Source organism: Lithobates pipiens, unplaced genomic scaffold (genome assembly GCF_037356315.1).
Source record: "Lithobates pipiens isolate NorthernLeopardFrog02 unplaced genomic scaffold, aLitPip1_a1.2 Scaffold_13, whole genome shotgun sequence".
NCBI classification, from domain to species: Eukaryota; Metazoa; Chordata; class Amphibia; order Anura; family Ranidae; genus Lithobates; species Lithobates pipiens.
Window position 1 is genome coordinate 69,067,923 of NW_027507718.1, and position 19,959 is coordinate 69,087,881.

Sequence of the window (19,959 nt, forward strand, 5' to 3'; positions counted from 1 at the left end):
GTTGTGAGGCATAGTTAAATTAATTGGGTGCAGGACACTTCTTGAATGCAAAAGATATTTTTATTTCTCTTAATAGAACTTTGGGAGAGAGGGTTAGAGCCAGGACACCTTTTGGTAGTTGCAAGAGTAATTGGCAGACTCTGAGACTTCAACAGGAGAACAGCCATGCAGGGAAAGGTATCCAGCAAGACACCACTTCTGCATGTGTAGGAATGCTGTCTCCAATGGCAACAGTCTTTAACAGTTCCTAACTCAAGTTGTAACAGTTCCTTCACTTCCACTACAATTACTTCTTGTAGTTCTTCAGAGCACTGAGCTCCCAGTCTCTCTCACTAGACTTCATGACTCTCTGCTACTGAATCCCTTGAGCTCTTCCAATTTTCACTGTAGTATCTTTCTCAAGTGTCACCCCCACTTCTCTGCTGGGTCCCTAGCTTTGCACTCAAGATACCACTCAAGCTTCACCCCAATGGTCTGCTCGGTCCCTGGCTTTGCACACAAGGCTGCTCTGCAAGCATCATCTGCGCTGTCTGGGTCCCTGGCTTGATGCCCATTGAAGTTTCCCTATTCTTCACCATCCCCGATTGGTGAGAATACTGCTCCTGTACTTGCTTCAGTTACTCACTGTGGTCCCTGGTAATAAGGTGGTTGGACCCTTAATGGCAACAGCTTCCCCTCTACCTCTGACCACGTCAGGTTCTCCGGCCGGCAGAACCATCACTTCTGGTTGGACTGAAGCTGCAATACCAACCCTGCGCTGTTCTCTTGCTTCTGGATAGGCCCTCAGACATCCTGGCCGCCAGATGTGCCCGGAATAGGCCCAATCTCTGGCCTAGCAGCCTGGGCAATACAACACACACCCACCCAGACAGTCATCCAGGTAGCACAGAACACCGATCACCTGACTCCATCCAAATATATAGGCTCTCCCAGCAGTCTGATGGATCCAAGAAAACCCCTGCCCATTGGCTGATATACCCCATATATCCATAATCTGACCTTCCATTTCCTTCTCTTATCTAATGTCACCAGGTACCCGGCCATCTAGTGGCAGAAGAGAAAAGTGCAGCAGTGCCAGACTTAGGAAGAAATCAGATGATCCCTACCAATTAGCCAAGGTAGCTACTCCGGGCAGATAAATTTAGGAGCAACCCTGCCTAAACTCCAGGGTGCTACACAAGCATGACTCCCAAAGACAGAGGCATGATGGGACTTGTAGTTCTGCAACAGCTGGAGGGCCAAAGAATGAGTACCCATGGCTTAAAGTCACTTATGCTGGGAATCCATGAGCAGTCCTGACTTAGTAAACCTGTTTACCCTTTATAGATACAGTGCCTTGAAAAAGTATTCATACTCTTTGAAATTTTCCACATTTTGTCATGGTTACAACCAAAAACATAAATGTATTTTATTGGGATTTCATGTGATAGGCCAACACAAAGTGGCACATAATTGTGAATGGTTTTAAAAAAAATTGTATTCAGCCCCCTAAATCAATACTTTGTAGGACCACTTTTCGCTGCAATTACAGCTGCAAGTCTTTTGGGGATGTCTCCACCAGCTTTGCACATCTAGAGAGTGACATTTTTGCCCATTCATCTTTGCAAAATAGCTCAGGCTCTGTCAGGTTGGATGGAGAACATCTTTGAACAGTATATTTTAAGTCTTGTGAAAAAAAACAATCAGTGCCAAAATAAATGACTTCCTCCTATAACAGGATAAATGTGTGAAATCACCAATATATGTGACTGCACAGCTGCTGAACACTAAGCCCTTGTACACACGATCGGAGATTCCGACGGCATGTGTCCGATTGGAGCATTTTGTCGGATATTCCGACTGTGTGTGGTCTGCATCGTACTGTTTCCGTCGGAATATCCGTCTGACCAAATTTTCCAACTTCCTGGAAATATTTTCCGACAAAATGCTCCGATCGAACATACTCCGATCATGTGTAGAGAATTCCGATCGGACAAAGTGCCACACATGCTCAGATCAAATTCCTACATCAAAGCTATTGGCTACTAGCCTGAACGTAGTCCCATCGTAACGAAATTACGTCATCACGTTCTGAAAGATCGGATTTTCCGACAACTTTGTCCGACCGTGTGTATGCAACAGTTTCGGACAAGATCCGACGGACAAAATCCGACGGACAAAATCCGACAGATTTGGTTGTCGGAATCTCTGACCGTGTGTACAAGGGCTTACAGTGATACACCACACCAAATTCAATATTGTTTTCTAAATAGTGCAGTGCTGTGTCTCATTAAATAATATGCATAAAAAATTTATATTAAACATTTCATGATCAAAAAAAAATGTAAATAATAAAAAAAAAAAATGAAAATGTCAAACAATTAGAAAAAAAAAAACAGTTCATCTGTGTCAATGCTTCCAAAACAATCACTGCTCTATGTGTTCGTCCTCAAAAGGACCAATATCCAGTGCACATCTCCATCAGCTAAAGTGCCTGCTCACCTGAAAGATGAATGTAAAAGACTAACCACTCCTCATGTCCACCCCAATGGATCAACTTTCATTCTCCATGGTAATCCTACAGTCTCCAGACTGCTCCTCCGTGTGGGTAATCAGCGTTTGTATTACTATCAGACAAACCTTCCTTCACTTTCTTATAAGTGCTCATTCACACTATTACTTCCATAGGTTATAGGCTTGAAGCAACAAACACAAGTGCCATAGTGTACTCTGTTTGCCTGTTTATTAAAAATCCACTTACAAGATAAAAACTTTAAAACAGCATGTCTCAAATCATCACTTCATTCACCCCAAATCTACACTCACGAAGCTTCGCAGATTGGATTCCTCCCCTCTAAATGGCATCTCATTGGCTAGGCTGATGAGATTCACTAAGGTTCTCTAACAAACCATGAGAGGGCTTCACAGAACATCTGTATTTATAATAAGATAAAATTGCACACAGGTGGACTCTATTTACTAATTAGGTGACTTCTGAAGGCAATTGTTTCCACTAGATTTTAGTTGGGGGTATCAAAGTAAAGGGGGCTGAATAGAAATGCACGCCACACTTTTCAGATATTTATTTGTAAAAAAGTTTGAAAATCATTTATCATTTTCCTTCCACTTCACAATTATGTGCCACATTGTATTGGTCTATCACATACAATCCCAATAAAATACATCTAAGTTTTTGGTTGTAACATGACAAAATATGAAAAATGTCAAAGGGTATGAATACTTTTTCAAGGAACTGTATTAACATATTTACATATTGGTAACAGCAAAGTAGCTTTAAAATAAGCCTTCAATGACCTATGTCGCTGTAAGAACTCTGGAGCAATATACTCAAAGATAACTACATAGACTCCATATTTGGTTTTCCATTGGCTTCCAACAGCTTTCCGCAGCCTTTGTTTGCATTAGAAGGCTGATTGCCAAGATCATACTGCCAGAGGAAGCCAGGGGAGAGGAGCTGTGATTTCAGTGTCTGCTATGAAGTTAAAAGATTCATTGCTCTACAGTGGCCACATCTGCAGAAGTTAATGAGGGCTTGTTTTAAATCTGTTTAGAGCTTGTTCACCCCACAATGCTCTTCTTATAAAAATGCATGCATTTTCCAGCTCTGAGGTGCATAATTATTTGAATGTACCTCAATTGTACAGGAGAATTCATCAAAACTGGAGCAGCTGTGCATAGAAATCTATTAGCTTAATTTCTTTCGTTTTTAAAACTTAAAGTGTTACTAAACCCACAACAGTAAAATATATGTCTTCATATGCAGAATAGCATGCTTGTTATACTCACTGTGGAACTTAAGGGGTTAATCTTCTTCATTGTGTAAAAAGGCTCTTTAATCCTGTATGCACAGATCCTCCCCCTCCTGCAGGGTCACTCAGGGCAGGGCCAGATGAGACACAGTCAGAGTAGTCCTCCTGCACATGCTTAGTTTGGTCTCTATTTCTGGAGAGAACAGTTCCTGTTTGAGCTGAGCTATTCAGGTCACATGACAGCCCAGTCCCTCCCTCCTCCATGCCCAGTAACTAGTAAAAAACACAGCGGGTGGGATGTCACATCTTAAATCATGGATGATCTGCCTCCCATAACAGCATGTGGACACAAGCTGTAGAGGAAATCTCCTCCTACCTGAACACTCAACACTCAGCACTCAGGTGGACCCTGCGGGGGGGACAAACTATTTTTATATTACTGGGTTTAGTAACACTTTAACTGAACTTTTTGAACTGAATTTTTTTTTCTTTGTTTCTGTTATAAAATTTTGCAAATAAATAATATTTTTTTCATAAATTTAGCCCAAAATGTATTCTGCTACATTTCTTTGGTGAAAATAATCCAAAGCAAATTATTAATATATATTATTAATATATTATTTAGTCTGTAAGAAAATTATACAGTCCACAAACTATGGTAAATATCTGAAAATTTATCAATCCTATCTCATTTCTTGAGGCCCGAACATTTCTTGAGGCCTGAAAATGTCAAGACAGTACAGATATCCCCCAAATTACCTTTTTGGAATGTAGACAGTCCAAGGTATTTAGTAAGAGGCATGAGAAGTTTTTCAAAGTTGTAATTTTTGTCATCATTTTTTGGAAAATTAAAGTGGAAGTAAACCCTCCTATCGTTTTTCAGCCATGGAAGCTGCCATTTTTGACCCTGTTTAATCTTCAACTACCATGGTGCCCCACATGTGATCAGTTATGACACCAGCCATTGGATGGTTTAACAGTTTGACTGAGAGCACAACCAATGTGCAGTTAGCATTCCCGGCATGCCGGGAATGTAACAGTTTTTTGAAACTGTTAAATTGATGGGTTTACTTCCACTTTAAAAAAATAAAATGTTTTTTTCTTTTTTTTTATGTACTGTCACCAGTGCAGTACATCATATAACTGGTGTGGCGGTGTTCAGGGACACTGACAGGTGACAGTATGAAAAAAAAAAAAAAAAATGTATTATATTTGTTTTCTTTTTGTTTTTTAACACACTTTGACCAGAGCAATATAATGTTACCATAGTAACATTGTACTACTCTTGGGAAGTGATCAGTATTTTTTTTATTTTTCTACACATTATGTTTGCTTATAGCAATGAATTTTATTGCTATATGCAAACATTTTACTGAATCATATTGATTCATTCAGTTTGTTTTGTTATAATTAGCTGGGATTGGCCACAGCTGATCACATGGCACAGATGAGCTGGGATTTGCCCAGTCTGTACCATGTGATCACTGTGACTAATCACAGCTAGCAACACAATTGTACTCAATCTATGGCTTGAAAGGAAGCCAATTGTTTACCACTGTCTTGTGACCTGCTGTGATTGGTTACAGTGGTCACATGGTACCGGCAGCGGGCCGGTACAGTGATCAGTCATCAGCTGTGTCCGATGAACACAGCCAGTGACAGGTCGTGCCACAGTGCGGAACCGCAATTCAGGAATACATCATATGACGTCCACCTGGAGGGATGAGAGGCCGGCCCCAGCATTATTCTGTCATAAGCCGGGCAGTAGCTTGTTAAATATATGACAGAGTAGATATTAAGAATTATTAGTAGGGCATATTGGGTCAAAGGATGCCACAATCTGGCACAATATCTAATTATGGTAGTTTTCTTCAAATCCAGAAATCTCTGCATTGAGGAAAACAGAGTGTAGGCTGATTTCAGTAGGCCATTTAGCCCAAATTAGCTAGCTCTAGAACACAGACTTAATACCTAGTATTTTTCCCAGCTGCAAGATGTTATTTCAATGATTCAGATTTCATATTCATAATAATCTGAAACTTGGCTTAGACAAGAGAGAGGTATGAAAATATTTTACAAGTAATCGCAGCATGACACATGATTATCCATTATCTTCTGATCTTTCCAAGCAGAGGTGGAATTTTGATGAGACTGTTGTGGTTTAATGCATTAGAAGATTTAGATAGAAACTAAAGTCCGTATTTAAAAGAAAAACAATATTTTGTGTGGTATAATGCTTAAAATAATGCCGAATGTTGCTTTCAGTATTTTGTCTGTTCAATGTACAGTGATTTAATAGCATCATCGAATGATTCCAATGAGCAAGAACTTTGCAGGACACACAAAGTGAATTTGAGAAATAATTTTGACAAATATTTTGTAAACTAAACTTTACATTTTATTTTGTTTATTTCAGGTACTTACTGCATATAGCGCTGACAATTTAGGCACACTTTACTTATATATATTGTACATTCACATCAGTCCCTGCCTTCACGGAGCTTACAATCAAAAGTCGCTAATTTGCATTCATACATACACATACTGGGGCCAACTTAGACAGCAGCCAATTAACCTAGCAGCATGTCATTGTAGTGTGGGAGGCACATAAACCTTATCTGTCACCAGACAGAACAGTTGGACATGCAACTGGGGGATCCCAATAGATCCAATTAACAAAGCTTTCCCATGCCTTAGGCGCTCTATCATCTGCATATACATTGGCTAATCCAGAAAAGGGGCTACATTACCTTGTCAATACATGTTGCATTTTATATTTGTAACACTTGTTACAAGGAAAGTGTATGTAGAAATCAATTATTAGATAATAAAATAAATAAGTTATTGATTCTTGAGTTGAGTTCACATACTTGCTGTATGTTCAGGTTAATGTGTATTGCAGTGAGGCAGCCCATTCATTTTAAATGGACCGCCAACACATGATAATGGACCTAAATATGCACCTGCACCTTTTTTTTTCTCCAGCAAATAGCAATGCATAGATTTCTCTTAGGCTGTTGACATGCGATGTGCAAAAAATGTAGGCCCATTCTTGTGCATTGGTAATGAGCATCGGGGTGCCATTTAAAATGCTTGGCACCTGACTGCACTGTGCTCATTACCTTAATGCAAATATAAAAACTACAGCCAGTTTCTGACGGGAGATGACTGTGAGAATTTGTGAGTTTTCTACTGAGAGCAGGAAAAGTAGCCATTAACGAGTGAAATAAAATATTGTTTTGTGAGATATAATACAGATTCTCCAGAAATAGAGATTTTCAATTGTTAATTGTCCTTTTCATATGGAAAATGCACCATCCACACTTATACAATATTCATGTTTTAAAAAAAAAAAAAGAAAGAAAAAACATTATTGAGAGGTAAAATAACAAATGCAGCTACAGTAATTTATACATCTTACTGAATTTGCTCCTAAAGTAGCTTTCGCTGAGCGTTTCAGTGTCTGGATAATGTCACAGTATAGCACCAAATCCAAGCTGGCCACAGGCATGTTAAATAATTCTTTGCAGTGTTTAGGTATAGGACAGTGCAAAGTGCTCAAATCCCCTGCTACCTCCAGGCAGCTAACAGGCTGACTGTGCAGTGTTGCAGATTTAAATAAATGTGACCAAAAACACAGATTTTTCACCGCTAATAGTGACACTAAAAGAATGTTTGACTTGGGATCGGTCTTTTGCAACCTCAAGTACAACAAAGAAAAGTCATGGAGAGGGAGAAACAGCACAATAAGCCAAACAGTTCATGTATTGACACGATGAGAAAGCAGAGAGATAAGATCATTAGTGCACTGCTTCTCCTTTCCCTGTCCAGTCACAGGCTGGGGGAGGGACAAGACCTGTAGTTGTTACATACCAGGGACGTGCGGTGAAGTCAGTGGCTGGTGAGGCACTGGCTAGTATCAGAGCCAGATACACACAGGTTACATACACCATGAACGTTAGAGCGAGAGCAATAATCCTAGCACTAGACCTCCTCTGTAACTCTAAACACATAACCTGTAAACATTTTTAAAGCGTCGCCTATGGAGATTTTTAAGTACTGAAGTTTGGCGCCATTCCACAAGTAATTTTAAAGCATGTTAGTATTTACTCGGTGTAAAATCACCTTTCACATTATACAAAAAAATCGGGGCTAACTTTAGTTTTTTTTTTTATATATATATATTCATATTTCCCCCCAAAAAAACGCATTTGAAAAATTTCTGCGCAAATACTGTGTAACATAAAAAGTTGCACCATTTTATTCCCTAGGGTGTCTGCTAGAAAATATATATAATGTTTTTCTCAGTAATTTTTTAGCAAAAAAAATATGATTTTTACATGTGGGAGAGGCGTGTCAGAATTAGTCTGGGTGGCAAATGGTTTATTACCATAAGTAAGTAATATAAACAATATATAGTAATTATTTGTATAAGGTAATTTTCTATATTTTCAAAAACTGTACTCCAGCAGGTGGCTTTACAGACAAATTGCTGAAGTTTAAAGATATAACTTCAAACCAGTAATTTCACAGTAAATAGATCAATAATAAATTATTATGTTAGAACATATAGCATAATAATATATTTTTTAGCTTGATTAAAACAGTACCTTTTCAGCAGCTACAGATTCTCCCTCTTAACTGTGTGAGAAAAACATGGCATTATGGGTAATCCTTATACCCATGAACCCATGTTTATGGTGCTTTACCTTTGGTCCAAGGCTCCAAGCTGTCCATTGAGCTCAGTGCCTCTGACAAGTAGTGAGAGGTACTGTGAGCACAACCTCTCAGTCTGCTGCAAACAGAGTGTGCCAGCTTGTATTTAAACTGGTCGCTCTGTACGTAGCTATGTATGCCAGGACACCCAGGAGTGGTGGGGTAGGACTTCAGCTACCCATCCCACAAATGCGGGGTCTCTGTGACCCCAGGTTGCCAAGCTAAGGTACTCAAAGCTCAATTGTTTTTCCTTTTTTTTATGTTCATGGCAGGTGAGGTTCTGCCTCCCCTGACTGCACGTCCCTGTTACAGACCTGCAGTAGAGGAAAATCAGGTCTGTGGTCCTGTCAGAAGAACCTGTGCTGTGTGTCAGAGTTGTATAAATAACAGTTCTTTGGATAGTGTTTTTTTCAATTCCTCCTGCCTCCCAATCATTCACTGAGCAGGAAAAACATGAATGTCGGAGGATGGAGTTAGCAAGTTTCATCACTACCAAATCTTGAAAGACCTAGATTTTAACCAGAGTGACTGGCCTTCTATAGGGATGATTTTAAACTCATTGGAATTTATTTACTAAAGATGCAAAAAGTTCACCATTAGGCGCCTGTACTTTATACTTATTAGCACCTATTTTCTTTAAACAAGTAAGCACTTACAGGTAGTTTTTGCTAGAAATGCCCAATAAATGTATATTTGCAGAGACTCTCTTAGCTGCTTACATGCTGGCATTTTCTTATAGTCTTACAACAAGGATGTACTATCAGTATGGAATCGCCTTGTCATATACTGTAACTGCTATACAGTATGGAGGTCGTACTGGTTTAGAGTCACAACAATTTTAAACATAGTAGTTGTAAAGACCTGGTCTATCATATTGGGTAAAAAAAAAAAGTTATAAATGATTTTCTTTATGCAAGTGAGGTTCCCTATTCACTTACTGTATGATCATCACATATAATAAACTGACACACATTCTTTACAGATATCCTGTTTAAAAGATATGAAATAATCTTTTGTGAATGAATACATCCATAAGATATAAGTTCTAAAGTATTTAACTGAACAATTTAAATAGACGTTTAGACAAAATTGTCACTTTTCATTACTATCGATATGAGAATTGTCCTAGTCCTGTAGGCTCTATGAGATCTCCATTTCTTATCTGCTTAACCTGTAATTCAGATAAAGGTGTCATAAATGAGCAATAAACACAAACCAAGAAAGTAATAAAATATTTTCTCTGGTTCATGGGTGTATTGACGTCAGATAAGACGCGTAACAGTAGATGGACGCTAGAATGTATTAATCACAAAGATTCATTGGTGTAAGTTCAGAAGTCAGAAGTAATTTGCAAGGACAATCACTGAACTGATCATATAAAAAATGTATAATATCGTGGAGCAAATTTTGGATATTTTAATGGCTTCTTTCTGATCAAAACACTGAAATATTATTTTATAATTTCAGCTAGCAACCCATATTAAAATCAAAACACAGAATTACATTCTCAAATGATTTAACCAATATATTGTAAGCAATAAATATTATGTAAAAAAATATAAATTATTTTTAGTGGTAAAGCTAAATAGTGATACTGTAGATCAGGGTTTCTCAACAATAGGCAATTTCTGCCTCGCAGATTAGTTCCCACTGACACCATTGATCCTTTCCCTTAATGAGAAAAAGTATTTTATGCCACATTGTTCTGTACTACTCGTGGTGAAAAATTATTATATTTGTCCTAGTGAAATCCAAATGGCAATATGGTGTCAGAGTTGTTGGAGAGATGCAATAAGGATGACAAGAGCTTCACAGCTCAAACACCTGCTAGTGGCAGTGGAAGTAAAAGAAGAAAAATAAGGGTAGACAGGAGACATTGGTCTCTACTAACACCCCTTTGTGGAGTATCTGTAAAAGAAAACAGAAACAAAAAGAAACTTGCCTTAAATGTTTTAACAGCCTGTAGGAAATATGTATAGTGGACATTGTCCTGCTGAAAGATACCTAGCCAACATTATATCTTTAATGAGACCAACCCTTTGCTTTACGTTTATGTGGTCGATTCCTGGGACCGGTGCAGAAAGCCTCCCATTGGTATGTGCAAGACCTGACCTACAAGTGGGGTGAGTTAAGTTTGTTCTCTATGATTACATACCTGGAATGTGATATACCCCCAATGTGATATACCCCTAAGGTTATACTCAGGGATCGATCGGAAAACTGGCAGTCGGTGAATGAGACTATATAAGAGGCTGGGGTTACAAACGAGGTTAGGCAGAAGATATGATAAAATTGAGGCTGAACAGACTGACTGGTCGGATGCCCCCCCCCCCCCCCCGGGTGGGCCCCCCCTCTCTGTTTGGATATACTACCTAGAGACCCGCATTTACCTTTTCGCACTTAGGACAAGAGAAGTGAACAGAGAATATTAACCTTAAAGCGGTGGAAGGTAGTAGGGGATCAGAGAATGTTTAAGTCTGACACCACAGAGATTAAAGGAGATAGAATCCCTTCACCCCAGAACATTGTTAATTCAGAACACCCCTAATATAAAATAAACAATATGAGGGGTAAGCCAGTGAGAGGTGCGGGAGCAACCCCCCTTAAAGTAAACGCTTGTCCAGACACAATCAGGAAATATATGACACAAGAAGGTGGCAAGTAAAGCTTAGGAAAACAACAGGGGACAAAGAGTAAGAAAACGGAGGGAACTGAAATGAAGAGCTGGAGGAAGGTAATGAAGCAGAGTCAAGAACAAAAAGCCAACTTCCAACTAAGGGGGAAATGGCAGAGATGTTTTCTAGATGGGGAAAATCCCTAAAGGGGATATGGCAACTTTACATGGAGACTTGAACCAGATATTAAAAAGAGTTGAAGAAATGGAGGAAAAACTGGACACACAAGCGGTATAAATAAAATAACTTAAAGAACAGATGAAAGGGTTACAGAGAGCGCAGAGGTATACGATGTATGAAGTAGAAGATCAGGAAACCGCAAAACAGAAGAAAAAATACAGGGAGAAGATCTACAAGATAAAATGGATAAAGTATTTGGTCCATTGCTGGGAATATCAGAGATAAAAAAAATAGAGTTTGAAAGAATACACAGGATCGGAAAACCTGCGGATATGGTTGGAGAAATCCAGAGAGCTGTGATTGCGAAATTCCATAACTACAAAGAACAGATTGGGGAAGGCCTAAACACCAACCATCCTGTTAAATGCGAAGAAACAGTTCTACAGATATTCACGGACCTGGCATCAGAGACCATGACAAGGAAAAGAGCTCTAAAACCCTTGCTGGAATAAATGAAGATCCATAAGATCCAGTACTCATGGGGCTTCCCAGCCTGTTTATGAAGGCGCAAGAATGACCAGTCAGCAACTTTAAGGTTTCAAGAAGAAAGGGTTACAGTTTGTAAAAGATTGGATATGCAAATTTCAGAGATCCCTGGCTGTGGGAATCACTTGAGAAAAGAACAAATACAGAGGAACAACAACAATAGTACCTGATCCCAAAGAAGAAGAAGGCTTCAACAAAGAAGAAAACATAGAAGGAAAAGAAGAGGTATAATGGTAGGGGGGAACCAGATTGGGATGGGGGCTGGGGGGAATGGGGGAAAAGAAATGAAATATTGGGACTTGGGGAGCTGTGTGGGCTTGGGGGTACCCCCTAAGTAGAGGGGATATCAGTTCAGTCTGGGGTGCAAAATCAGAGCTCAACCTCAGGGAGAGAGAGAATAGCAAGGTAGGAGTGGGAGGGAATGCCTTGGATCCTTTGGCCATGGGGTGACCAAAACTCCCCAAAAGGTGTAAGGGTTGGGAGGGGGATAGAAGGGGAACCTCTCATAATCAAACTAAGGTCTGTCCTGGATCCAATGACTCCTCTTTGCTCATTGAATTCCCAACAAGACTAATATCCCTGGTAAGCAGGTATAACACCCTGATCAAGTGGTCAGGTTGAATAAAGAGGATGGGATTGGGAGCTGGGAATACATAGAGCAAAGATGACATTATTAAACTTTTAGACTTAACGTGCGTGGGCTAAATACACCTAGGAAAAGATATAACATACTAAGAGAAATGAATCAATTCACTGCATAGGTAGTCTTTCTGCAGGAGACACATTTCTCTCATGAAACAAATTTAAAATTTAACTCAAAACATTTCCCAAAATGGCTTTATGGAGATTCCACAACTAAACGGGCAAAGGGAGTAACCATTGGATTTGCCATACTAGTAAGTTTCACCCTGGAGGAAAGATTAGTAGACCTTGAGGGGCGCTACTTGTTCCTGAGGGGGACACTACGTAACGTAGACTGCACTAATAAAAACCCAATAAAAACCTAAGCAGTCACAAAGAAACAAATGGAGTTTAAGAACAGAGGAGTAATCATGGCAGGAGATTTTAACTTCTGTATGGAACCTAAGATAGACAGTACGTCCCAGGCACAGGAGACTGAGAATGTACAACGGAAGATGTTAAAAAAGAAGCTATACCAAAATCAACTGATGGATGTATGTAGAATACAGCACATTAAAACACAACATTTTACATTTCACTCCCCTGTGCATGGGACATACTCAAGAAGATTATTTTATCATCGAACATAGGTTTCTGGAGTCAGTGATTAGTACAAATATAGAAGTTACAACCTTTTCAGACCATGCCCCAATGACTATGAAAATGAAGCTAGATGGGGTCCAAAATAAAGCAAACATATAGAGACTAAACAAAGAACTAATTCAGGATAAAGTATCGGAGGACAGGATAAAAAAAGAATTAGAGCGATACTTCAAAATAAATGATACCGGAGAAATACCAGAAGCCACGCTATGGGAGGCCCATAAGGCCTATATTAGAGAAATTTTGATAGCGATGGGAGCGGGAAAAAAAGGAAAGGGTAAGAAAAAGGTAAGTACTAACAAAAGAAATTTACGAGTTAGAACAGCAGCATAAAAAAAAAAGGTGAGCAAGAAGTAAATCAGGCAGTCACTCTAAAATGAATTAAAAGAACTTACAGAACAGGAAACCTGAAAGACCTTTAATAGAATTAAGAAAGAGAGGTAGTAATGGGGGAATAAGACAGGGAAGCATTTGGCTAAAATAAAAAATTAATAAAAATGAAGCAAATTATATAGAGAAAATACAAAATAGCACTGGGGAAATGGTATACACAACAACGGAAATAGCAGGGGTATTTCAGAAATACTACAGCGAACTGCACTCAGTTAAACAGAGTACAAATGGAGAGACCAGAAAAAATAAAAGCCTTTTTAAAAGAACCTACATGGGCGGGATAGGAACAAGTTGGGAGATGAGAAGGGAAGGTTTAGGGGCCGCCATCAACGTTATCCTAAAGGAAGGAAAATACACCACCCTTTCTCACTGCTGAATACAGATATGAAATTATTTGCCAAGGTATTAGCTGGAAGGATAAAAGTGGTAATGAATGACTTGGTACACGCGGACCAAGTTGGATTTATCCCAGGAAGGGAAGGGAGAGACAATGGGGTTAGAACGTTACTATTATTTAAAACACAAATCCTAGCCCTCCCACAATCTAAGCACTTATGGAATTAATGAGATAACTAGGTTACTATTATTGCAGAAAATTAAAGAAGGCAAATCCCCAGGGAGGTTACTCTCAATAGACGCCAAAAAAGCATTTGATAGGGTAGACTGGGGCTTTATGCAGAATACATTGGAGGTAATGGGAGTAGGCCCAAAAACCATTGTACAACCATCCCACAGCTAGGGTTAAGGTTAATGTGATAGCTTCTATGCCCTATGAGATGTATAATGGAATGAGACAGGGGTGTCCCCTATCCCCCTTACTGTTTGTGCTATTGAAGTAACCGCTTTTGGCAGGGATCAGACAGAACCCAGACATAAGAAGGATTAAGAACATAAACTAGCGGCCTATGCCGATGACATTCTGTTCTATATAACCAGGCCCAGGACAACCCTGCCCAACCTAATGAAATTATTAAAAACTTACGGAGATATATCAAACTTTAAGATGAACCCCTCTAAATCAGAGATTCTAAATATTAATGTAAATAAACAGGACAAGCAGATATTCCAACAAGAGTTTCTATTTATATCGAGAAAAACTGAATTAAAATATTTAGGAGTAAAAAGGAATAAAAATAACACCATCTGTTGTGACAATATACAAAACAAACATTATCCCATGAATGAAATAAAAATGGAAATAAACAAAACTGCAACAACATACCTGTCCTGGATAGTAAGAATAAATATCTTTAAAATGGTAATTCTACCAAAGATCATGTACAAGATGCAAATGCTACCAATTCCCCTCCCACAGGTATATTTTAAGACACTAAAAACTATATTATTAAGGTTTATCTGGCAAAAAAGAAGCCCAGAATAAGTCTGATGGTACTGATCAAAGATAAAACGCAAAGGGGACTGGGGGTGCCAGATCTAAAAAATTACTATAAAACAATATTATTATCACGGGTGTTAGAATGGGTAAAAAATAACAAAGAAAAAAGATGAGTCAAATTGGAAAACACGATTAGCAACGCAGCATTGGGGAAAATCATTTGGATACCACCATAATTTAGAGAATTGAGTGAGAATACACGATATAACACAGAAAGTATTGGTTACAGGGCATTTGATGCACAAAAAGGAAAAATGGGAATTTAATTAATCTCTGATACCGTTAAGAGAAACTAATTATTTTCCACCAAGGAATGGAAGATTGTTTGGGGATTGGATAAAAAAAGATAACGCACAATTATAAGATATGATGGAGAAAGGTAAAATATGCACACTACAGGATTTAAAACACAAAAAAGATTTCATGGTAATTGATGAATGGTGGTACTTCCAGCTGAAACAATTTATCACTACATTGCCCCAACCAATGAGATCCGAGGAGAACCTACGGCCGTTTGAGCGGTTATGCATAGCAGCAAGTACAAAGAATGGGATCTCAAGGATCTACAATGTACTGGTGGAACTAAAAGAGCCAGAAATACCGTCATTCATAGGAAAGTGGGAAGAAGAACTGGGAAAGTGAGAGAAAGATCAAGATCTTGGGAAAATACTGAGGTTGGCACACACCACGGCAATAGATAGTAAAGCCTCATACACACAATCGGACTTTATACAAACTTTCCCGTGGACTTTTGTACAAAGGGTGTTGGCCCTGAACTTGTTATACACGATCAGACTTTTTCAGCCAACTTTCACCAAATCACGTGTTTTTTTCTGCTCTTTACCGCCACCTTTGGTTAACTTCTGTATTGTTGTCTGATCTTTTGCATTGGTTCTGAGCATGCATGTTTGTAAAGTCCGATGGTTTTGTGTACATACAATTGGACTTTGTTCCATCGGACTTATGTTGTCGAACAGTTTGTCCGTTCTCACAGCCAACAAAAGTCTGATGAAAACCGAAAAAGTTTGTCCGATGGAACGTACACACAGTCGGATGCTGCCTTAAAACAGCTAATTTGCATGTTTGTTGTCAAAAAGTCTGATTGTGTGGACAGGCCTTAACACTATACAAATGAATTATAAATGTTCAGCATGCTGGTATATAACACCGGATAAGATACATAAATGGCAAAAGGAGGTTTCACAGTTATGCTGGCGTGGTTGTAACGCATTAGGAACTTTGGCCCACATATGGTGGATTTGTCCAAAAATACTGCAGAGGGGTGTTGCAGATAATAAAGGAGATCACTAGTATAGAGATACCAGAGGAACCTTGGAGGTGTTTGTTTCATGGGGTTAGAATGCCAATTAAACAATATACGAGAACAGTGGTCCCCCATCTAATGAACGCAGCCAAAAACACTTGTAAAATGTGATAGTGATTGAGACAATCGTTTCTTATCCTTTGATATATATATATGATATAAAGAAAATCAATAAAGAGATTGAAAAAAATAAAAAAAATAAAATGAAAGTGCACGCAGTAACCATAGATTTCCTTTAAAGACTAAGTTCAACTTTATGGAAAAATAAATGCACATATTTTTGCACGAACCGTTTGTGCATTATTTTTTTAACAGTTGCCTGTGGATCATTGTACCTACAGCTCTGTGCCTGTAACTCTGTATGGGCTGTCAGTTATAGAGCTACAAAAAGTTTTAATGGACTATGAGCATGCTGATCAACATACTCGCAGTCCATTGAGAACTACAGTCTTTCTGCCGCGGTGACCAATAGGACTTGTAGTTTATTCATTCACAGATCCCTGCACAACCACTGATTTTAAATGTGACAGTGGCTGCAGGGGAAAGGAACCTCAGCTGGCAATCACAGGAGAAGAAGGGAGGGGGATGAGAGGAATATGTGCTAAAAATATGGTTGTAACATACAACATGTTCTAAAGGTGAACTTATCCTTTAACCACTTGCCGCCCGCCACATAGCAAAATGACGTCGGAAAAGTGGTTGAGAAATCCCACCGGATGCCATATGATGTTGTCAGGATAGCAAGCCGCTGCACGCCCCCAGGGGCGCACAAGGCGGCGATCGTTGTTGCGGTGTGTCAGTCTGATCTAGGTAAAGACTTTTTACAACGTGATCAGCCGTGTTCAATCACAGCTGATCACGATGTAAACAGGAAGAGCCATTTATCGACTTTTCCTCACTCCCGTCTGACAGACGTGAGTAGAGGAGAGCGATCGGCTGCTCCTCTGACAGGGGGGTTTTAGGGATTGTTTATCAGCACAGCCCCCCCCTCGTATGCCCACACTGGATCACCAGAGATGCCACGAGGGCTACCAGGGATTGCCACCACTAATGACGACCACTGATGACCAACAGGTATGGCATCCCTGGTGGCAATGTGTGCCCACACATGATGCCAATCAGTGCCCACCAGTAATACCTGCCAGTGCCTACTAATCAGTGATGCCAATCAGTGCCATCTATCAGTGCCACTCATCAGTGTCCATAAGTGCCACCTATCAGTGCCCATCCATGCCCACCTATCGGTGCCCATCAGTGCAGCCTTTCAGTGCCCATCTGTGCCACCTATGAGTGCCTATCTGTGCCACCTATGAGTGCCCATCAGTGCTGCATATCAGTCCCACCTATCAGTGCCCATCAGTGCCACCTATCAGTGCCAATCCGTGTCGCATATCAGTGCCCATCATCAGTACCCATCAGTGCCACCTCATTGGTGCCACCTCATCCATGCTCATCAGTGCCATCTTATCAGTGGCCGGCAGTGCAGCCTCATCAGAGCCCATCAGTGAAGGAGAAAAACTATTTATTTACAACATTTTATAACAGAAACAAAGAAAAAAAAGTTTTTTTCAAAATTTTCGGTCATTTTTTATTTGTTTAGCAAAAAAAAACACAGAGGTGATCAAATACCACCAAAAGAAAGCTCTATTGGTGGGAAGAAAATTATAAAAATTTTGCTTGGGTACAGCATAGACTGCCCAATTGTCATTTAAACAGCAGTGCCCATCCATGCCCACCTATCTATGCCCATCAGTGCAGCCTTTCAGTGCCCATCTGTGCCACCTATGAGTGCCTATCTGTGCCACCTATGAGTGGCCATCAGTGCTGCATATCAGTCCCACCTATCAGTGCCCATCAGTGCCACCTATCAGTGCCAATCCGTGTCGCATATCAGTGCCCATCATCAGTACCCATCAGTGCCACCTAATCAGTGCCCATCAGTGAAGGAGAAAACCTACTTATTTACAACATTTTATAACAGAAACAAAGAAAAAAATGTTTTTTTTTCAAAATTTTCGGTCATTTTTTATTTGTTTAGCAAAAAAAAACACAGAGTTGATCAAATACCACCAAAAGAAAGCTCTATTGGTGGGAAGAAAATTATAAAAATTTTGCTTGGGTACAGCGTAGACTGCCCAATTGTCATTTAACCACTTGACCACTGGGCACTTAAACACCCTTAATAACCAGACCAATTTTCAGCTTTCGGTGCTCTCGCATTTTGAATGACAATTACTCAGTCATGCAACACTGGACCTATATGAAATTTTTGTCCTTTTTTTCACACAAATAGAGCTTTCTTTTGGTGGTATTTAATCACCGCTGGGTTTTTTATTTTTTGTGCTATAAAGGAAAAAATACCGAAAATTCGGTAAAAAAATGAATTTTTCTTTGTTTCTGTTAGAAAATTTAGCAGATTAGTAATTTTTTCTTCATAAATTTTGGTCAAAATTTATACTACTACATATCTTTGGTAAAAATAAGTACAAATTGGTGGATATTATTTGGTCTTTGTGAAAGTTATAGAGCCCACAAGCTATGGTGCCAATATCTGAAAATTGATCACACCTGAAGTACTGACGGCCTATTTCAATTCTTGAGACCCTAACATGCCAGAAAATTACAAATACCCCCCAAATGACCCCTTTTTGGAAAGAAGACATTCCAAGGTATTTAGTAAGAGGCATGATGAGCTTTTTGAAGTTGTCATTTTTTCCCACAATTCTTTGCAAAATCAAGATTTTTTTTACTTTTTTTTTTTTTTCACAAAATTGTCATATTATCAGGTTATTTCTCACACACAGCATATGCATACCACAAATTACACCCCAAAACACATTCTGCTATTACTCCCGAGTACGGCGATACCACATGTGTGAGACTTTTACACAGTGTGGCCACATACAGAGGCCCATCAGGTGTTCTGGAGCACCCAGGACAATTCTGACATTTCTCTCCTACATGTAAAAATCATCATTTATTTGCTAGAAAATTACATAGAACTCCAAAACATTATATATGTTTTTTTAGCAAACACCCTGGAGAATACAATGGTGGTCTTTGCAACTTTTTATCTCGCACGGTATTTGCGCAGTAATTTTTCGAATGCTTTTTTTTGGAAAAAAAAACAGTTTTGGGCTTAAAAAAAAAAAAAAACACAGTAAAGTTAGCCCAATTTTTCCATAATGTGAAAGATGAAGTTACGCTGAGTAAATAGATACCTAATATGTCACTCTTCAAAATTGCACACGCTCGTGGAATGGCGCCAAACGTCGCTACTTAAAAATCCCCATAGGCGACGATTTAATTTTTTTTTACTGGTTATATGTTTTGAGTTACAGAGGAGGTCTAGGGCTAGAATTATTGCTCTTGCTCTAACGTTCGCAGCGATACCTCACATGTGTGGTTTGAACACCGTTTTCATATGTGGGCGGGACTTTCGTATGCGTTCGCTTCTGCATGCGAGCACATGGGGACAGGGGCGCTTTAAAAAAAAACATTTTTTTTATTGTTCATTGTACTTTATTTATTTTAGTTTGACATTTTTTTCCCCAAAAATAATTTTTTTGATCACTTTTATTCCTATTACAAAGAATGTAAACATCCCTTGTAATAGGAATATGGCATGACAGGTCCTCTTTACAGTGAGATGTGGGGTCAATAAGACCCCGCAGCTCACCTCTAAGCTGGGAAGCCTGAAAAAAAAAAAAAAAAAAAAAAAAAAAAGATTCTGTCTTTGATCGTATTAGCAATTCG